Source organism: Scyliorhinus torazame, chromosome 10 (genome assembly GCF_047496885.1).
Source record: "Scyliorhinus torazame isolate Kashiwa2021f chromosome 10, sScyTor2.1, whole genome shotgun sequence".
Taxonomy (NCBI): Eukaryota; Metazoa; Chordata; class Chondrichthyes; order Carcharhiniformes; family Scyliorhinidae; genus Scyliorhinus; species Scyliorhinus torazame.
The window spans coordinates 55283185-55296869 of record NC_092716.1 but is presented as its reverse complement, the minus strand read 5'-3'; the positions used below and the strand labels follow the sequence as shown (position 1 = coordinate 55296869).

General features: G+C 49.5%; 1 long non-coding RNA gene across 1 annotated transcript in view; it reads right to left on the bottom strand.

The window, feature by feature from the left end:
* The window catches only part of LOC140384818 (uncharacterized), a 206830-nt gene that overhangs the window by 122427 nt on the left and 70718 nt on the right, over nucleotides 1-13685 (bottom strand). Inside the window, exon 2 of the long non-coding RNA XR_011933147.1 lies at nucleotides 6479-6653. This is a non-coding gene — a long non-coding RNA (uncharacterized lncRNA). The remainder of the gene's footprint in view (nucleotides 1-6478; nucleotides 6654-13685) is intronic.

Here is a 13685-nt window from a genome sequence, read left to right as displayed (position 1 = left end):
GATCAGAGAGCAAACAGCGTACAATGAGAACAACCAATTCCACCTAAATGTTACTGCAGTGTTAAATCAAAATCCAGGACAAGAAGCAGGGGGTCTGATTATTATTTCCATAAGAAAGAGCTGCAATTCATTTTCTGTTAGCTAAAATGCAACATACAATTCTCAAATATGGTTTTGTTAGTGGCAACATAAAATGATTGATGTTCCATCAATTAACCAAGACGAGTAGTGAACGGAACTGTGGTTTTAATAAGCTAAACAGAAAGCCTCCTGGCCACTGTTCCCGAACTGGGGCAGGGCCGGACGTTAGCCACCTTCATACTGAGCCCGGGGGGAGGAGCCACAGGCGGAGCCATCAGGCAGTGGTTTACCACAATTCATGTCGTACAGTAACAGTTTATCACAATACATATAATACACGAACAGTGATTTACCACATTCACCCCCTGTTAAAAAAGAGTCCAGCAGGGGTGAAGTGGACTTAAAGGTCGAGTCTGTCGGGGGCTTTGACCTTCCGCCGTGATCGCCTCAGTCACGGCTGTGGTGTGTGCACTGGTGTCGAGACCTGCGCGTCCAGGAGCGTGTTGTCTTCTTCTTTGCCCAGTAGTTGAGTCGGTGGAGGGGGTGGCGGTGTAGGAGCGGGGGTGGTGGCGATGGTCGCTGGGGAACCTGCAGGTGCCAAATCCCAGAGGGAGACTGTGTCCTGCCGCCCGTCATGATGTGCCACGTAGGCATATTGTGGATTGGCATGGAGGAGCAGGACTTCTCAACGAGGGGATCCGATTCATGACTCCTCGCATGCTTCCAGAGGAGGACGGGCCCTGGGACTGTCAGCCAGGACGGGAGCGAGACCCCTGAAGTGGACTTCCTAGGGAAGGCAACATACGTTCGTGAGGAGTCACATTGGTGGCAGTGCACAGGAGCGACTGGATGGAGTGGAGCGCATTGGGAAGGACCCCCTGCCAGCGGGAGACTGGGAGACTTCTAGACCATAGAGCCAGCAGGACGGCCTTCCAAACCGTCGTGTTCTCCCTCTCCACCTGTCCGTTTCCCTGGGGGTTGTAGCTGGTCGTCCTGCTTGAGGCGATGCCCTTGCTAAGCAGGAACTGACGCAACTCGTCACTCATGAAGGAGGAACCCCGATCGCTATGGATGTAGGTGGGGAAACCCAACAAGGTGAAGAGACTGTGCAGGGCCTTGATGACGGTGGCAGAGGTCATGTCAGGGCATGGGATGGCAAAGGGGCAAAGGGGAATCGTGAGTACTCGTCAAAAACGTTGAGGAAGTACACGTTACGGTCAGTGGAGGGGTGGCGCCCTATGAAGTCCATGCTGAGGCGTTCAAAGGGGCGGGAGGCCTTTACCAGGTGTGCTCTGTCGGGCCGATAGAAGTGCGGTTTGCACTCCGCGCAGACCTGGCAGTCCCTGGTCATGGTCCTGACCTCCTCGATGGAGTAAGGCAGGTTGCGAGCCTTGATAAAATGAAAAAAACGGGTGACCCCCGGGTGACAGAGGTCATTGTGGAGGGCCCGAAGTCGGTCTACTTGTGCGCTGGCACATGTACCGCGGGATAGGGCATCTGGGGGCTCATTGAGCTTCCCAGGTCGGTAACAGATATTGTAATTGTAGGTGGAGTGTTCGATCCTCCACCTCAGAATCTTGTCGTTCTTGATCTTGCCCCGCTGTGTATTATTAAACATGAAGCAACCGACCGTTGGTCAGTGAGGAGAGTGAATCGCCTGCCGGCCAGGTAATGCCGCCAATGTCGTACAGCTTCCACAATGGCTTGGGCTTCCTTTTTGACGGAGGAGTGTCGAATTTCAGAGGCATGGAGGGTACGGGAGAAGAAAGCCACGGGTCTGCCCGCCTGGTTGAGGGTCACGTACAGGGCAACGTCCGACGCATCGCTCTCCACCTGGAACGGAATGTACCCATCCACAGCGTTCATCGCTGCTTTGGCAATATCTGCCTTGATGTGGTTGAAGGCCTGGCGGGCTTGAGCCGTCAGGGGAAAAATGGTGGATTTAATGAGTGGACAGGCCTTGTCCGCCTAATTGGGGACAGACTGGCATAATAAGAGAATCCCAGGCATCTCTTCAGGGCCTTGGGGCAGTGTGGGAGGGGAAGCATGTGGTCGGGGTCAGGCCCTAGGACTCCGTTTTCCACAACGTAGCCTGGGATGGCTAGGCGGGTTGTGCGGAAAACGCATTTCTCTTTATTGTATGTGAGGTTAAGGAGCTTAGCGGTGTGGAGGAAATGTTGGAGGTTAGCGTCATGGTCCTGCTAGTCATGGCCGCAGGTGGTGACATTATCTAGGTACGGGAACGTGGCCCGCAGCCCGTACTGGTCAACCATTCGGTCCATTTCTCGCTGGAAGACCGAGACCCCATTGGTGATGCCGAAGGGAACCCTGAGGAAGTGGTAGAGGTGGCCATCTGCCTCGAAGGCAGTGTATTGGCAGTCCTCCAGGCAGATAGGGAGCTGGTGGTACGCGGACTTCAAGTCAACTGTGGAGAAGACTCGATACTGCGCAATCTGATTGACCATGTCAGATATGCGGGGGAGTGGGTACGCATCGAGGTGCGTGTACCGGTTGATCGTCTGACTGTAGTCGATGACCATCCGGTGCTTCTCCCCAGTCTTGACGGCCACCACTTGGGCTCTCCAGGGTCTAGTACTAGCCTCAATGATCCCCTCTCGTAGGAGTCGCTGGACCTCCGACCTGATAAAGGCCCTGTCCCGGGCACTGTATCGTCTGCTCCTAGTGGCGATGGGCTTACAGTCCGGGGTGAGGTTAGTGAAGAGCGAGGGTGGGGCGACCTTAAGGGTTGCGAGGCTACAGATGGTGAGGGGGGTGCAGGGGTCCACCGAACTATAAGGTAAGGCTTTGGAGGTGGCACTGAAAGTCGAGCCCCAGTAATAGGGCTGCGCAGAGATGGGGGAGGACGTAGAGCTTAAAGTTAGTGTACTCTACGCCCTGTACCGAAAGGGTCGTGACACAGTACCCCCAGATTTCTACGGAATGTGATCTGGAAGCCAGGGAGAATTTCTGGGTCATGGTTAAAATTGGGAGGGAGCAACGCCTTACCGTATCTGGGTGGATAAAGCTGTCTGTGCTCCCGGAGTCGAAGAGGCAGGCCGACCCGTGCCCATTGATCCGGACGGTCATCGTGAATTTCATGAGATGATGAGGTCGAGACTGGGCGAGTGTGATGGAGGCGAGCTTCGGAAGGTGGTGGGTGGGCCGTAGAATAAAAGATGGTGGCGAAGATGGCGTCCCCCACGCGTCGCACATGGCAGATGGCAGCGGAGATGGCGCCCACGGGTCGCACATGGCGGGTGGCGCGGCAGATCGGGGGGGGGGGGTCCCGACATACAACAGGCGACGCTGCTGGGCCTAGGAACTTTAGGGACAGGTCGGGCCCAGCAGACTTTGGCGAAGTGGCCCTTCCTCCCACGCCCGTTGCAAATTGCGTTCCGTGCAGGGCAGCGTTATCTGGGGTGCTTACCCTGGCCGCAAAAGTAGCATTTCGGGCTTCCGGCGTTGGCGGGCTGCTGCGTGGCACAGGCTTGCGCCGCACTCGAGTCGAGTGATAGCGGCGCCCGCGAGTGTGCCGCCTGGTCGGAGGTGTAGGCCTCCATGTTCTGGAAAGCCACTTCCTGCGAGTTCGAGAACTGCACTGTCTCTGGGAGGCCGACTGTACCCCCTTCTAGCAAGCACTGGCGGATGTAGTTTGATCTAATGCCCGCGACATAGGCGTCCCTGATCAGCAGCTCCGTGTGTTGGACAGCCGATACCGCCTGGCAAGCACAGTTCCGGCCGAGTACCCGCAAGGCACGCAGGAATTCGGCTTGTGATTCTCCGGGGCGTTGTCGCCTCGTGGGAAGGAGGTGCCTGGCGTACACCTCGTTTACTGCCTTTACCTCCTGTCCCTTCAGCAGCATTATGCCTCCGTATACGAGGGGGCATCTCTGATCGGAAGGAAAACTTGTGGGCTCACCCGTGCATTGAGTATTTGAAGCTTTTGGAGGTCGGTGACGTCGTCGGTGGAGGATCCGAGGTAAGCTTCGAAGCAGCTTAGCCAGTGCTCGAATGTCGCAGTGGCGTCGGCTGCTTGTGGGTCCAGCTCCAGGCGATCAGGCTTGAGTGATGAATTCATCTTAAAAGTTTAGCTTATTAAATTGATGTGCCATCAATTAACACAAGACGAGTAGTGAACGAAACTGTGGCTTTAATAAGCTAAACAGAAAGCCTCCTGGCCACTGATCCCGAACTGGGGCAGGGCCGGAGGTCAGCCACCTTTATACTGAGCCCGAGGAGAGGCGGAGCCATCAGGCAGTGGTTTACCACAATATATGTAGTATAGTAACAGTTTACCACAATACATATAATACACTAACAGTGGTTTACCACAATGATGCATTTGTAATAATCACTCAATGCTTCCCAAGAAGCTTCCGATATCACAAAATTTATTTATCCAGCTCTGGAATGTGCAACTTGTTGTAGGAAATGTCTGAATATCAAATGAGAAAATCCCAATTTACCCACAAGGCATTATGTACTCAGGACATTAGCAGCACTCTTGATTTTTCTCCTCAAGGTTGGCTAATTTTTGACGCTGAAAGCAGTTCCTGTACAGCAGCCAGGCCAAACTATTTTGGCATTTTGAAAATTCAAGTTTCACTTTGTTGCCAGAATAATGGCAGAGCAGGCGTTCTGCACAGAGTGTCTAACACCATTGGCTTTCCGAGGATCCTATGGGTGTTCCTACATCATTTGGATTGCAGCAGTTCAAGGAGGCAGCTCACCACCACTTTCTCAAGGGGGGATGGACAATAAATGCTGGTCAAGCCAGCGAAGCCCATATCCCATGAGCAAATAAACAAACAGAAAAGGTGAGGCAACTTGAATGCTGCTTATGTGTGCGCATGCGTGTATCAAGACAGGGGGATGGGGTGATGTCATCCGTTAAAGGTCAACAAAATGCATATTGTACCAATCACCTGGGGACAGAGATAGCAGATCCAGTTGAAATTTAAGGAAGATGAAGGAATCAATCTCTTTCCAGAATGAATGCTCACCAAATGTCCCATGCTCCTGACTACCTCAGACCTTCAAACTAAGCTGAGACCACCCTGTAAGCTCCACCTCGACCCTTTGAGGTACTGTACAAGTGCTTTTCACAGGTGCATGATAAGAAGCACAGGATCCGGGACCAGTTGGAAAATTGAACTGCCTCATCTTCTAAAGTGTTTCTGCTGGATGTTGGAAATGCACTAGAGTAAAGATCTAAATTATCTGCTGAGGACATAAAATAACCCGCTCGTAGTAGACTATTGCTTTCACAGTGAATGGTTGTGGTTTTCGAACTTACTGCTCTCTAAGTGTGTTCCATACCTCGGGCCAATCTACCCAAATGGGGACAGAGTCCCTCGGCACGCAAGATTAGTTGAGTGTTTCTTGGTACCCGGAGCATCAAAAACACCCCGCTTTCTAAAGCCCATCTGGGTAGATTGGGGCCCTCAGCGGGGAACTCCCCAGCGAGGCCGCACTTAGCCCCCTTTTGCATCAATTGGTGGAGCTCCTCAGTTCAGCGAGAGATCAGAACGCTATTATTAAATGGCATCCTGATCTCACGAGCCACCGACACGACACCTAAACAACCCCTCCAAGCCCCAACTCACAATAAGGGGGCCCCTGGTGCACCGCACCCGCGCAAGGTACTCCCGGCCTGATCACTGCTGTGCATAAAAAAATCAACTTGGCATTTTGACAGTGCCAGTCTGTCCCCGCCCCTGCCAGCACCACCTGTACACCTTGGCAGTGCCAGGCTGACACCAAGGTGGCACCTCCAGGGTGTCAGGATGCCCAGGTAGCACCAGCAGTGCCAGGGTATCACCGTGCCAAGAGGGCAAGCATCTGGGATGCTCCAATCCTCTGGGAGGCCCCCTCGGGTGACGTTTCATCTGGGCCCCATTTGTGGAGATCAGCACTGAATGGCACTTGCCCGAGGTCTCCAAGGCGAGGGGGTTGGATCCCATTCCTTGGTTAGATCTCGGAAACGTATATTAGAGTGAGACTAGCTGTCGCACTATAATGTACAGACTTGTCAGAAATGATCCTGCCCACAATGAGTGGGATTCACATCGTAATGCTTGCAGGATCGTGTTAGATCTCGCGAGATGTGGCAAGCCGGGTAGATCATATTAGTGGGATCTCCCGGCATCTACAGATTGTGTTGCGCCGCTTCTTGAGCGCAACGCAACCGGTAGATACCGCCGCTCATTTCTGGCTACAGAATGGATTTATCAGCCAATGCCTAGTGATACACTGGAATCCTCCCCGAATGGTGGATCATCAGATGGAGTTCAATATACATGTTAGATGCAGCTGTGCAACATTGGCATGTTTTAAGACATTTCATTAAAGGTCTAACAAGCCTTTAAAGAGACAACGTCAGGTGTTTTGAACTTACTTTTCGCATTGTACACAAATCCAATTCAGCAGCCGGGAGTATCAGGCAGCACTATTTATTCCATAATGTCAGCATTTGTATGGTGTTGTTGGCTGCAAGCATCTCACATTAGTGAAACCATTGTCTGATCGAACAATACAGAAAATGCTTGAAAATCTCAGCAGGTCTGACAGATCTGTGGAGAGAGAAACAGAGTTATGTTTCATATCCGTATTAACAATGTCTGAAGAAGAGTCATATGGGCTTGAATTGTTAACTATGATTCTCTTGCCACAGAGGCTGACAGTCCTGCTGAGTATTTCCAGCGTTTTCTGTTTTTATTTCAGATTCCAGCATTCTCAGTATTTTGCTTTTATTTTAGTGTCTAATAGATTTAGAATTTAGGGCATATCCTAAAGTTCTTACCTTGCTCCACTTGAAACACGTTGTCGGCTCTTTTGAAGACTAGGGTGTTCAAGTCCAAATGATAGTAAATCTTACCTCTCTTTTTCATGAAGGCAGAAAAAGCACTTTCATTGTGTGAAAGACATATCACTGTTTCAACCTGCCCATCATCATTCTGTAGCACAAATGACAATGCCATATAAAAGAATGAGTTACCCATGTGCAGAGTTTTGTATAATGGACAGAAGTAACAAAAATTAATTCAACAAACACTTATTATAGTCTAGCCTCAAATAATTTGTGTTTTGATGTCTTGTCTCGGCTTCAAGCTTCGATTTTCAGGGACAACGCTTCAAAAGGCTGAAGCCCAAATAAACTGGAATGCCAGATCTGAACAGTTACTGTGGAGTTGCTCCTGATTCCTGACTATTTCAGACTAAATCTGAGCACTGAACAAAGTGAATCTATTGATATGCCTGACTGATATCCAACTGCTGTTGTGCTGTTGTATGATGCTGAATCACAAGCACTGAGGAGGGTAGGAAAATAATGCAGCCTCTTCCAGCTAATATGGTAGGTCACTGAGGTTGACCGAATTGCTGTACCCCATTGCTTGCCAAAAATAGCAAACCCCTTCTACGAGGTCAGGTCATTTATATAATGAGGCCAATTTTATGAGTGTGCACTCCTGCAGCATAGTCTCACCCACTGGGAGCACAGATCAGGAAACTGTAGGCAGCTCCCATGATTTCCCAGGAGGAAGCCAATAGGCAACACTTTCATCCGACTGTGACTTTGTAAAATGAGACATAATACAGGTAAGCACCCAAATGTTCTCATGTGGGCATGAGTTCTCCAAAGTGAGGGGTGGGGACTGGGGCGTGTGTGTGTGGGGGGGGGGGGGTGAAAACTCATGTGAAACTGGAGCCCTTGTAGGGCAGATGAGAAATTTAAATGGAATTGGTCAAATAAAATAAAAAATATTATTTACATATCATTCCAAAAGGTCAAATTAACATTTATTTTTTTCAAAAAACTGTAAAATATAAAATGTGCATTTTATTTTTTGAACAAATTGTTTCAGACAAAAAAAGGCTTCTGGCAAAATAAATCTGGAAACATGAGCAGAGTAGAACAACATCTGTTTCCCCAGTTTGGTGATGGGCAAATGCTGTGACTGATGGGTCCGTGAGCACTGGCATTCTTTTTGAGCTTCCAGTGTGCTCTCCTTAGAGGACGCTAGTAGGCCATGCCAGGCATGAGACAGTACCAAGCACAACAACTATGAAGAGTAACCCCACAGGAGAAGGTGGCACACTTTCAGGAATCAAGCGAGCTAGGACTACTTCATAGTAATGTATACCGGGTACTTAGCGCAGGATTGTAGATCATTAAGTGTTGCCTGCCAACTAGTTCCACATTTCCTGCTCACCTATGCAAAGCCTACACATCTTTCATTGCATCTCATGTGACCTCATATGCCACCAGGCTGCACAGTCAAGCTGAAATTTATAGTTGCACTCCTTGACAAGGACAATCCTTCACACATCAAATCATTAATACAACCCTGATGCATGGCTACTTTGCTGGGCTGGAGGGGGGACATATATCTCAAACTGTACATCTGCCGCTTCAACATACACTAGTCTCACTGCTCACACAGATAAAAACAGAAAGTGCCAGAAAAACTCAGCCGGTCTGGCAGGATCTGTGGAGAGAAATAACGTTAACATCTTGAGTCCAATATTCTTCGGAACCAAAACATATTGGACATGAGACGTTGACTCTGGCTGGGATTTTCCTCCTCCATCACGGTTGGGCAGGGCCGGAAAATGCGGTGAGCCAGCCATCAGGCGGCACCAGTAAATCCCACCATTGAGTGGGACCAGCAGATCCCACTATCTGTTTCCCTCAGTGTCTGCAAGACCTGTGGATTGGGCTCCCACTTTCTTCTTCGAGAATTGGAGACCCAAGTCGAGGCAAGAGGGGGATTGCAATCCCCCACTGGTAAAAAGCCCTCCAGACAACAACTCTGTTGCCAGTGGGAAGAGGTTGTTGAGGTGGTCATTGACAGACTAGCCTCCAGGACATGACTGCAATGCAAAGAAAACATTCAGTGACCTCAGCAGAGTTATCGAGGTAACAATCCTGCTCTCTCACTCACTACTCAAACCTTCAACCTATGACTCACAATACTTCCCTGCCCCACTTCACCTCACCTTCCTACAATTACTACACCACACTTCACTGCATCAACTTCTCCTCAGACTCTGCACCTTTTATTTTCGCTGTTATTGCAATCCTCTCTTCCCCACATCTCACATTTTATGCACTACTTACAAACATTCACCCTCAGAAGTACTTTCTCAAAACAAGAATCACGTAAATACAATTCTCTGTTTCTTGTAGGAGTAAAATCTTGTACAATGTGTGACTGAAAGCTGCAGCTGGAGGAAAACAAGTCCGCTTGCCTTTACTAAGAGTGGGAATCATCCTGCTGGCCACCATAGGCAGAGTGAGAGTCTTGGCCATGATGAGTGCAACAAGGAAGAAGATGCTGCCAAGGGTTTGTTTAATTATCCTCTTTCTTGCTTCAGCCTTTTACCTCACCTTGAGGGCAGCACGGTGGCACAGTGGTTAGCACTGCTGCCTCACAGTGCCAGGGATCCCGGTTCAAATCCACTCTTGGGTAACTGTTTGCGCGGAGTCTGCACGTTCTCCCTGTGTCTGCTTGGGTTTCCTCTGGGTGCTCCAGATTCCTCCCACAGTCCAAAGATGTGCAGGTTTGCTGGATTGGCTATGCTGAATTGCCCATTAGTGTCCAAGGATGTGTAAGTTACGGGGATAGAGCGGGGAAGTGGGTGCTCTTTTAGAGGGTCGGTACAGATTCGATGGGCTGAATGGCCTCCTTCTGCACTGAAGGAATTCTATGGTTCTATAACAATGACAATCTGCATCTACTTTCACCAAACCCTTCTCTTTTTGTTCTCCCTTCCAACCTTTTCCATCTCTTTCTTTTCAGGTACTAAAGATGTATAGGCACCTCTGTCACTTCACGAAGGAGAGGCTGGCCCTCCTCCAGCATCAACATCCATCAAACTGTCCCTAACACCAGCTCAGACACTGGAGAAAGGAAAGGTTGTGGAAGTGGACACTGTAGTTGCCAGCTTGCTGCACAGTAAAGTCAGATACTAGCTTTGGTACAAGGGTCTCATATAGGCTATGAGAGCCTCGGCTACCAAACAGGAGCGATTGGCATACACTAGGAAATGCTCAGTGCTCTGGGCAGTGAGTTTGGATGCTAAGGCTCAGATGAATGAGGGATCCACATGTAACTTGTGGCAGGACTTTCCTTGGAGCCCGGAAACCATTCTGTCTATCATCGTAGCCATTGGCACATAACAAGAATAGAACACTGGTGTCCACCATCATGGATCCTCTCCAGACAACTCACACTATTGTTATGGAAACTAAGATGGCAACTATTTTGCATCTGGTGGCCAGTGTTGACAGGACCTCCAGAGCCACATATCGCTCATGCACTCTGTTCCTGCACAGGGTGGAGAGTGCCAGGAGAGTGGCGTTCAGTCCTGCTGTGCTTTCACAGGGTGACGGAATGCTGTTTTTCTGCCACCAATTCTCTCACCCCAATCTCAAATTCAGGACAATCAGACTGCCCAGGACTGCAGTAAACTGCTTTGACAGCAGAGAAAGGGAGCCCAGCATCAGAGAAATCTTCGTAAATGGTCAGAAATCAATTGTAGGATGCAGAATCCAAGCATAAAATGCCCAGAGGTTAGCTAGGACCCCACAATGAAAAGCCAGCAACTAACACGTATGTATTGGATCAGCCCTTTAAATGGCAACGCTGTAAGGTGTGCCAAGTTTCTCACGTTGCAAGTCAGGCAACTGGGGGGTGGACCAATTTCACAAAAAAATCCTATAAGTGTGATAATGAGACTCTAGGGAAGGCGGTGGCATTGTGGTACTGCTACTGAACTAGTAATCCAGGGACCCAGAGTACTCTCGGGTCCAAGGTTCAAATCCCACCACTGCAGATGGTGATACTTGAATACAATAAAAATCTGGGGCCGGATTCTCCGGCCGCCGACACCAAAATCATGTTCGGCAATCGGCTGGAGAGTCCTGTTTGCACCGAAATCGGCGGTGGCGTCACTTCTGGGATGCTCCGCTTCTCGAAAGCGGTGTACTCAAGAGCACGCCACAAACCGTTGGGACGGCCCACAACATTACCTGAGGCTCTCCCACATGCTCTGCATTTTATGGCCCGCGTTGCCTACGGCATGGAACACTTATCCTTTTTTTCGTGAACCCGGTGCGGCGGCTGCGGACTAAGTCCAGCGCCACCACAGTCGGGAGGGGGGGCGTTTCGCTGGCAGCGGGGCCTTCATCGGGGGCTGGGGGTGATTGGTGCGAGTGGGCCAAGGGTGGCGAGGCTGGTTACAGGGGGGCAGATTTTGGCAGGCCGCCTCCATGTGGCACGACACGGGCGCTGCAGGCCGCTGCCGTGCGCATACGCGGCCATGGACCCGGCAATTCTCCGACCGTATCTGCAGGTAAAGCCGGACGCTGCACGGCTGCTAGCCCCCCACCAGACGGAGGATCGGTGCAGCTCTTGCACCGTTTTTTCTGGCGTAAAACGCCACTGTTCCCACACCGCCATCAGCACTTAATCTGCAAATCGGAGAATCCAGTCCCTGGAATTAAATGTCGAATGATGACCATGTAATCATTGTCGATTGTCACTAATCACTAATGTCCTTTATGGAAGGAATTCTACCATCCTTACCTGGTCTGGCCTACATGTGACTCCAGTCCCACAGCAACTTGGTCGACTCTTAATTGCCCCTCAAGGGCAATTAAGGATGGGCAATAAATGCCGGCACAGCCTGCGACGCCCAGGACCCATGAACGAATTTTTAAAAACTTTTAGATGATTCTGATCATGCCCTGGACATGTACAGAGGAGGGGAATGCAATATGGCAGGCAACATGCTCATTCCAATGGACAACTTCAAGAAAGCGAGCAGAAAGTGTAAAAACCCCAACGGTTTAGAGTCCGGGAGTTGTTAATTACACTGCAGGCATGCTTCATGACCCAATGCATCTGAGAAGCTCATCTCGACCTGGTAGTCACATATGACCCAGACAACATGCACATTATTAAATCATGGCACCCTTCGGAGAATGTGACCACAGAATGATCTAAGATTCTGAAATACCAAAGACCAGGAGCTGAACATGTGACTTTAAAATGGCTAAATTCAAAGAAATGGGGAAACAACTTGAGCTTTAGATTGGGGAGATTACTGTATTCAGCAAAACATCAGTAGCGAACCAAAACAACAAAAGCACAGTTTTACGCATACAGGATACATATATACGTAAGTTCACCCAGATGAGGGTACATAGGCATGTTTGGTTCCAAATGGATTAATAAACAGCAAAAAGATTTTCCATCACTTCCCATCTGGCAGTGATAAAGTCCAGTATTTGGATGTTCGTCATTCAAGTCAATGAACATTCATCTGCAATTGGTCCCTTTTGCTTTAGCAAAGTGATAGAAGGAGTCATCAACAGTGCTACCAAACAGCACTTTCTCAACAATAACCTGCTCACGGACGCTCAGTTTGGGTTCCGCCAGGGTCACTCCTCAGCTCCTGACCTCATTACAGCCTTGGTTAAAACATGGACAAAAGAGCTGAATGCCATAGGTGAGATGAGTGACTGCCCTTGACATCAAGGTAGCATTTGACTGAATATGGCATCAAGGAGCCCGAGTAAAACTGGAGTCAATGGAAATCATGGTGAAAACTCTCCGCTGATTGGAATCATACCTGCCACAAAGGAAGTTGGTTGTGATGATTGGAATTCAATTATCTCAACTCCAGGACATCACTGCAGGAGTTCCTCAGGGTAGTGTCCTAGGCCCAACCATCTTCAGTTGCTTCATCAATGACCTCCATTCCATCATAAGGTCTGAAGTGGAGATGTTCACAAATGACTGCACAATGTTCAGCACCATTCATGGCTCTTTAGATAATGAAGCAGTCCATGTCCAAATTCAGCAAGACCTGGACAATATCCAGGTTTGGGTTGACAAGTGGCAAGTTACATTTGCACAACACAAGTGCCAGGCAACGATCATCGCCTAAAAGAGAGGATCTAACCACCATGATATTCAATGGCATTACCATCGCTGAATCCTCCACAATCAACATCCTGGGGCTTACCATTGATCAGAAACTGAACTGGACTAGCCACATTAATACTGTGGCCACCAGGGCAGGTCAAAGGCTAGGAATCCTATGGCAAGTAATTCACCTCCTGGCCCTCCAAAGCCTGTCCACCATCTACAAGTCAGGAGTGTAATGGAATACTCTCCACTTGTCCGGGTGAATGCAGCTCCAACAACACTCAAGAAGCTTGACACCATCCAGGGCAAAGCAGCCCGCTTGATTGCTTCCCCCTTCCACAAACATTCAAACCCTCCACGACCGAGGAATAGTGGCAGCCATGTGTACCATCTACAAGATGCATTGCAGTAACTCACCAAGGTTCCTTAGACAACACCTTCCAAACCCACAATCACTACTATCTAAAACGACAAGAGCAGCAGATACCTGGAAACCCCAGTCATAATATGCACCCATGCACATGATGAGGTAAAAGCAGGCAGTAACAGACACCCAGGTGAGCCAATCAATGTACAGAACAGAACACGACCAATCACAAGACAGGACACCAGTGGGGGACTTACACCTATAAAACACACGAGGTATCAGCACTCTGCCTCTTTCCA